We start from the raw sequence: 8,685 nt of genomic DNA on the forward strand, positions 1-8,685 counted from the left end.
CCACAGGGGACCAGTGCACACTACCAAAGCTGATTTTGCTCTCTCTCTTCTCTATGTGAGTAAAACATGCTCCATGCAGTGCTTGACCACAGTGTGTTTTCCTTAGAGACTCTGATGCTAAGATGCAATAGGCATAAGAGTTCAGACTTCTACTCCTGATGACAGGCAATAGATGCCTCTTGCTCAACACCTGCACTCTCTGGGACCTAATTTGCACAGGTTTCCTTTGTTCTTCCTTCTATGGGACCTGCTTCTCACCCACCTCCAACCCCCTTCCAAGGCCTTTTCCTCAATGAATCCTCCTGGTTCTTCAAAACTCATCTCAAGCACCTTCTCCTTGACCATCATTGCATCTGGATGTACCTCCTCAGAGCTCCTACAGGACCTGGTTCATACCTCAGTCATAACAATCAGCATGTTCAACTAGAATAGTCCATTAACTTATAGCCTTTCTCTCTAGACTATGAGCTCATGGGAGCAGGTACCAGATCATATTCAGGTTTCATTACCAGGATCTGATACTGTGCCTGGCACACAGTAGGCATTTTTTCCTTCACCCAACACATAGGTATTGAATACCTAATGTGTTGCAGGCCATATGTTAGATTGGATATATCATAATGAACAAAAATATACATGATCCTTGCCTTCAAGGAACTTACAAACTAGCAGTTTATAAGATCAACCAAATAATCACAGCAAAATGAGCCAGTGTCAAAATACAACTGACATGACTGTTGGATAAGATGTACTCAGGATACATAATAGAGGAAAATGAAATAAAACAAAGAGAAAATGTTTTACAAAAAAAGATCGGGGCAGGGCGGTGGGGGGGGGGGGTTCCCCCAGGGAAGTAGCCACTGAACTAAGTTCTGAAAGAAGAACTAGCCAGAGTGTTCCAGGCTAAAGAACACCACAGGCAAAGGTCCTTGAGACAGAAGAGAGGACGGCATATGTATTCTGAGAAGGCTGGTGCAAACAGAGCAGAGAAAGCAAGGGGAGCACATGATGAACAAAGGACAGAGATGGCAGAGATCAGATCCTACATGGCGCCTTGTAGTACCAAGACTTTTTCTTTATCCTAAGAGCACTAGGAAACATATAATCAAACAATCACATTTATGTTTCAAGATGATTTCTCTGCTGCACTACAGACGGAGAAGGAATGGATGGGTGAGGAAGTGGTACATGTGGATAGAAGAGTCACTTAGGAGACTACCAACAATATTTAGTAGAAGACTTGGACTGGAATGGCTACCAGGGAATGGAAAGGAACGGATGGATCCAAAAGACATTTAAAAGGTAAATATCCGCATATTGGTGACAGATATGAACTCAATAAAAATGTGTTGAATTAGTAAAGGGTTGGGATAGGAAGAGTAATTTGGGTGTTTACTAAAATCCCTGTATATCTGAGGACACTGCAACAGTGCCAGAGAGTTAAGCTTAATGGAAGTTGACCCTCTTCCAGAAAGAAAGAGACAGAGAGAGAGAAAGAGAGAGAGCAGTGAACTCAGTAATGAAGCATCCTTAATCCATCACAAGTTTTGTTCTCTCAGGGGAGCTTCCCATCCATTTTTTCTCTCAGTAATCTTTCTGAGGCCTGCCTGAAGGGGAGAGTTCCCATCAGCAATGGGATTGGACCAGGTAGTTCCTGGCTAAGGGTTTTGTTTTGGTTTGGTTTTTGTTTGTTTGCTTGTTTTAATTTCCAGGTAAAATCTCAGCTATAGCTCAAGTAAAATGTGTCTAGCTTCCCTTAGCTGTTGTCCCCAAAAACCCCTTGTATCCTCATCCCTTGGTAGCTGGTTCAACACCCGCCTATTGGGCCTTCTTGAGCCCAGCTATGATGCTCAGGGTTTTCTCTCTTTAAAAAATAAAAATAATTTATTAGAAATCATCACCACCCTTGCCTTTATACACACTGTTTCCCATTATAAACACAATATATGTTAATTGACCTGGAAACACAAAATAAGATAAAGAACAAAATAAAAACAATCTGTGATTTCCCCACTAGAGAAAAATAGAAAACAACACTATTATCTGGAAATGCTGTGAACAGTTGTAGTTAAGAGCTTAGGCTATAGAGTTAGACAAGCATTTTGGTCTTTATCCTCACAGCACTGAAAAATCAAATAATCAGATTTATGTTTCAGGGTGATTTGTCTGTTGCAGTATAGACAGGAAAAAATAGATGGGTGAGGTGGTAATATGCGTGGATGTTGAAAGATCAATTAGCAGCCCAAAGTCCAGCTCCAATGGTAGTAATTAAGAATCTATGGGGAAATTGCTAATAAGGCAAAGTCTCAAGTTCCTCACATGTATAGGTGAATGGTGCTAGTACCTGTTTGGGGGCTAGTGTGTGCAAATTCCTTAACATAATACCCAGCACATAAGTCTTCACTAAATGCCTAGACATTCTTAATATTTAGCATGCTACCTTGCATTTTTATAACAAAAGCACTTTTTTTTTAACATTATTGTCACCTTTTCACATTTTCTTAACAATTCTTTGAAAGCATTATTTGTAGTGGCTGCATAACAGTTTATCCTGCAGATACACCACACATTATAAAATCATTTCCTTACTGCTGGAAATTTAAATTGTTTCCAACTTACACTTGCAATAATGTGGCAATGAATATCAAATACAATTTTTTCTATACCTTTAATTAAAATTAAGACGGATCCTCAGAAACATAACCATAAGGATCAACAGTATGACAATTTTTGAGTTTCTTAGTATACATTACCAAATTGCTATCCACAGAGGTGGTTGTGTGATTTTCACCATCGAGGTCCATGTTTATACCAACATGGAAGTATTTGTTATCTTACCCTTTCAAGAAACAGCTCTTTGAAGGAATTTGCCAGGGTATCCTTCTGAAGGAAGTTAGAATTTGGCTGAGCACCTATTAAGTGCCATGGTTGAAACATCTTCCCTAATTATGCTCCCAATTATACTCTTACCCTTGTGAGACAAGCTAGCACTGGCCCTATTTCACACCAGGCAGCCTGGGAGCTGAGTTAGGAGAGCGGGGTAGTACCATACTCACTACCACACTCCTGTCGGCCCACTGCCCTCCTTATCCTGTGTCCTAAGTACCTTGAGATGCCTTCCTATGCTTCCCCAAAGTGACCGCCCAGGGTTTGAACTCCCCAAAGAGCATATGACCACACACACAAATTTCTTCTGAAATAAGAAAAATCATACAAATATATATGTGTTGATTAGTTCTATAAGAAAAATTAAGATAGTGCTAAAGAGAGACTAATTCTGATCGGGAACAGGGAGATACTTTCTGAAAAAATGATACTAGTCCTAAACCTGCTTTTTGTCCAAGAGGTGCAAAGACTGTGAGACCATTCAAGGGGTGGGGAAAAGGCCAGTACAGAAAGGAGTAAATGAGCAGTTAGAAATGGGTAAGTGTAAGGTTGTAAAATAAGAAAATTCCAGTTCATATTGGGTCTTACAGGCCATATTACAGAATCTGGATTTCACCTTAATTGTAGAAGAATGATAATACCAGCTCCAATATATCTAAAGTCTCCTGTCTTATATCTGTAGATTAACAAGGGGGAGAAACAAAAAATTGTGCAAGAAAATACCTGCCTGAGAATAATGCTTCCCCTCGCCCTTACTCAATATGCCACTTCTTAACCTTGAAAAAAGGTAAAGAGAATTCAGTGTTTTACTGGTAAAACTTATTATCAACATCTTGCCAGCAACTATTTAAAATGAGTTCATCTATGCATTCTCTAAAAGAAAACTTTTTCTCTACCCACTGTTACTATGATGTCCCAAGTGGCTTAGTTTCCTGGAATTACTATTAACACCTGCAATAATTTTTAAGTAGCACATCTCTGCTAACAAAACTCCCTTCAAAACTTGGCCTCAGAAACAAACTATATCATTAGTTAAGAAACATTTCCAGAATGCCCACTGTGTATAGAGCACTGAATTTATCTCTTTGAGGCAGGTAAATAAGCTCTTTGCTACAAATTGCTAAAATGCAAGGCCATACATGCAATGAGAGCAACAAGAGAATTTCCCTGCCTTTGCCCATACCTATCTTGAGGGAAAATAATATTAAGTTGCCATAGCGGATCTACTTTTCATTCAGGGAAACACCCTATGGGTCACTGAAAGTATCTCACCACAAAATCAAGTCCCCAAGATCTGTCAGTGGTTCTGACTACAATAGTTCTCCTTGATATGCAGCAGTCATTTCATGAGCCTTCCCTTAGGAATACCCCTCACAGCAGCCACTGGCTCTCTTAGGGTCTCAAAAAGAATTTTGCTGATGTTTTTCATGGTCACAAAAACTTGACATAACCTTCCTACCTCACCTATACTCCAACATGTTGACAGATTCATTGGCTGGACATGCCAAATTATCATAACTCAGGAAGCACGAAATATACGACTAAATGAAGGCAAAGCATACCAAAAATAGCATTCTAATCAGCTTTTAGAGGGGGTGCAGGTCAAAAGATCAGCAAACCTGCTAATGATTCACATTTCAACATCTTGCCAACAAGACACTTTAATTGACCAATTTCCAGCTGCTCTGCCCAGGAAACACTCCACTCCTAAAGAACAGAACTGAATCTCAGCCACAGTCCTGCATATGTAGGATTAGGAAAGAGCTCTGCATGTGCCTCCTCTTGGTGTAAAACAAATTTAGACCCCCTACAGAATCCTATATGGTTGGAAGAATTGGAAATAAAAATGTACTCACAGCCCAACAAGTGGGTAGCAAAATATTGATTCTAGCTTCTTAAAACGAGTAAAATATGTGAACTGGGAAAGAACCATGTGTGGGAGGGAATCATATCTCATAAGATGAAAGAAAATAAAAGAAAAGCAAGTTGAGAGGGAAAAAGCCAGCAGTTCCCTCACCACCAGTTCCCAGGCTGTCAGGTGTCCTGGTGTAGCTGAGCTGGCTGGGGAGCCCAGAAAGCACGCAGAGATCCTGCTGCGCTGAACAGTCTCATGCCACAGGTGCGTATTAGATTTAAACAGAGGTCATGTTGTCCAGTGGTGCTGTGCAGGTGCCTGGGATTTCCAGGAGCCTGTGTTCTAAAGCCTGTGGCTTTATATTTCAGGTATCTCAGATCTTATAGAATAGGCACGAAACCTACCTATGTTCTAAGAAAAAGGGTTTTATAAGCCCTGAAAAGGAAATGCAGCCCTAATGGAAGTATGTGCTCTTTGTAAAAGGTGTCGCAGCCTAGAGATGGGAGAAGCCCAGGAGTTGGAGGATGAGACCTTGGGACCTCTAGTCAGTTATTCATCTGCTCTGACCCTCAGAGACTCTTAGCTGTTAGCTCGGTGGAGGGCAATGGTGTCTGCCCTGCCTCCTGCTCTGGGCTACTGTGAAAAATAGAAGGTATAAAAGTGCTTCATTAATGTGATATACCACAGAGGGAAGACGTGATGAACCTGAGCCTGGTACTACGTACTTGTGCTACTCTGAGAAGGAGAAATGAACCAAGTAACTAGATCCCAGTCTCTGCATGTTGTCACGGAGGTGGCAGATGAACATAAAACATAACAGCCTTCCCACAGGGCGTAGGCTTGGAGGACAAACGGTTCTTGACATACTGGTATTTATGGGCACTCAAAATTTTTCCCACGGTCCAAAGATCCTACAATACAGAAAAGACCTAACAACAGGTGAATCTCTAAGATCTTTTGTCTGGTTGGTTGCTTGGTTGCTGTTTTTCCTTCTTTGGTTTTAACCTAAAACAAGATCATTACAGTCTTCCCATAGAGTAGCTTCTATAATTGCAGTAGGCACATGGATTGGCCAGCAAACTTGCTAAAACATAAGTCCTGATTCTATACATCTGGAGTGGGCCTGACAGTCTATCTTTCTGACAAGTTCCAGGGTCCACAAGTGACACTGGAGGTAGCCAGGTTGGAAAGAACATTGAGAGACACCTTAGGAAGATTTAAGACATCATATACTTTTACTAGAGTAGGAAAAAAAAATTTTTAACTCTAAATCTCGTGGGGATAGTGAAGCCAAGGTTTAGCTCACTTGTCCAGCATCACCACAAGGCAAATCCTTCACCGCCCACAGAATCCACCACATGCCCTCCCTCATATTCTTCCCTCCACCAATCTGGCTATCCCACACTTGGTGCTTTCACCCTTGGGTTTCTTTTCCTGTCTCTGTACACCTTTTGGAAGTAAGGGATGGAGGGAGGTAAGAATATGACTATGGTACATGAAATATATCCTAGCTTTGAATCATGGAATCTCTTACTTAAAAAAGATAGGGAAAGCAATGAGGATGAGTTTCTAGCATGAAAAAAGCTAACCGCATTCTAGCTCTTAACGTACCACAATGGCATTTAACTCAAAGTGATTAGCTCTTTGTTTCCAAGGGTGGTCCCTGGTGCCTAGGCATGCACCAATAGACAAGGCTAGGCCCCATCTCTGCCTGCATTACATCTGAGGGTGGGGGGGGACATATTCACTGAAGCACTAGATATCTAACTCACTCATCTCATTAGGACCCTCAGAAGAAAAATCTCTAGATCCAAGGAGGGGGAAAGAGTTTAAGTAAAATTTTGAAACTGAAGGTAATCATCATGTCTTCCACTTGTGGGCTATGTTCCAAAGAAAAAAGGGGGAGAGATACAATTTGCATTGAATCAATTTCAGCTCTGCCCCCAATCACACAGATTTATAAAAGCCACGCTCTAAAAAGCTGCACTAAGAGGCACATGGGTGGCTCAGTCAGTTAAGCATCCGACTTTGACTCAGGTCATGATCTCATGGTTCGTGAGTTTGAGCCCCACATCAGGCTCTCTGCTACCAACACAGAGCCTATTTTAGATCCTCTGTCCTCCCACCAGTCTCTCTCTCTCTCTCTCTCTCTGCCTCCCTGCTGCCTCCTCCTCTACATGTGCACATTTTCTCTGTCCCTCTCTCAAAAATAAACATTTAAAAATAAATAAATAAAATAATTAAAAAAATAAAAAGCTGTGAAGTTTCAGTTCTTTTTGATTCCACTTATCCAACCAAAAGCATAAGACTGGGAACAGTTTCTTCACCCCAGCTTTTCTGTCTTACAGAAGTACATCTAGGGCCATGAACTAAACAGAGGGGAAGAGGACTGAAAAAGTAAAAATAATTGCTCTTTTAAAAATCTACTGAAACAGGGTGCTTGGGTGGCTCAGTAGGTCAAGCATCAGACTGTTGATTTTTGGCTCAGGTCATGATCCAAGTGTCATGGGATCAAGCCCTGTGTGTCAGGCTTGGTACTGAGCATGCAGCCTGCTTAAGATTCTCTCTCTTGCGCTCTCTCTCTCTCTCTCTCTCTCTTCTCTCTCTCTCTCTGTCTTCCCTCTCTCTCTCTCCCTCTGCGTGTCTCCTCCAGTTGCACACACACTCTCTCTAAAAATAAATCTAAAAAAAAGCTATTGAAACAGCAAATACTCCTAAATATACACAGAATCTGCCCTTTTAGAGAATTGCTGTGTTTCCACCTACAATTTGATCACGAATGGAGTAGTTGAAGAAATTTTGGCTGTAAATGAGGCTTAACACATACAAGGGAATATTGGTTCCCAAGTGCTTCTATTATGCCAGTAAATACTGAAAAGCAACAGAGAGCTTTCCCCTTCAGTCAGCACTATACTCAATGCCTTTCCTAGTACAAGCATTAAAGTTTCACAAGGAAATCTGCCCACAATGCTGCTAGAACTCCACAGGACTCTCCCGAGGTTATTTGGATTTCATTATTAAAATGTATTTTTAAATACCCTTGCTAAGATCAGAGCTCTTGCAAAATTAAGATTAAAATACCCTAGCTTTGGCCAGTGTCAAAGAGCTACCAATGGATCAGAAAGGGCAGAGGTGGAGGAGACACTGAAGTGACTTAGGACCAGAAGTGGGTACAGAGAATCATTGTGGTGAACACTGAAGGCATTCCCATCAAGAGCATCACGGAAAATCCCTAGGGGTGCCTGGGTGGCTTAGTCAGTTGAGTGTCCGATTTCGGCTCAGGTCATGATCTCACAGTTCGTGGGTTCGAGCCCCACATCAGGCTCTGTGCCGACCACTTGCTCAGAGCCTGGAGCCTGCTTCAGATTCTGAAGCCCCTCTCTCTCTTGCCCCTCCCCCGCTCATGCTTTGTCTCACTCTGTTTCTCAAAAATATAAAATAAAAAATGTAAAAAAATTAGAAAAAAAAGAGCATCATGGACAATCTCACCACCACACAGTATGCCAACCTCATGCAGAACTTCATCTTGAAGACCCAGAGCACCATGTGTGAAATCAAACCCCAGAATGACCTCACCTCCCTTTGAATTTGCAAGAAAAACTAAATTACAGTTGTACCAGGTAAAGACTATTTCCTGATTGTGATTCAGAATCCAAATGAATAAGCTACTCTCTTGGCTCCCCACATCATTCCTTCATTTAATAGCCCCAAGAATAATAATGCTAAGCATGTCAAACAATTGGCAGGTGGAAATCATCTTAGAGCCTACTTAGACCAATCCAGTGACCAATCATGGGCTGTAGCTCCACCCACCCCACCCAGAACCATCCCTCTGCTGACCAATCACCCTTGAGTTCTTGGGAGGGCCTTCTTTCCTCACCTCCAGGTTTTAAAGCAAGAGCTTTGACACCCTGCGACCTTCTGACCTTCACTTCACTTTGTCA

The 8,685-nt window shown here is 41.6% G+C and overlaps 1 pseudogene; it reads left to right on the top strand.

Moving 5' to 3' along the window:
- The first annotated feature begins 2,331 nt into the window (after window positions 1-2,331).
- On the top strand, window positions 2,332-8,444 carry LOC131513140 (dynein light chain roadblock-type 1-like; annotated as a pseudogene).
- The last annotated feature ends 241 nt before the right edge of the window (window positions 8,445-8,685 follow it).

This window comes from Neofelis nebulosa, chromosome 5 (assembly GCF_028018385.1).
Source record: "Neofelis nebulosa isolate mNeoNeb1 chromosome 5, mNeoNeb1.pri, whole genome shotgun sequence".
Lineage (NCBI taxonomy): Eukaryota > Metazoa > Chordata > Mammalia > Carnivora > Felidae > Neofelis > Neofelis nebulosa.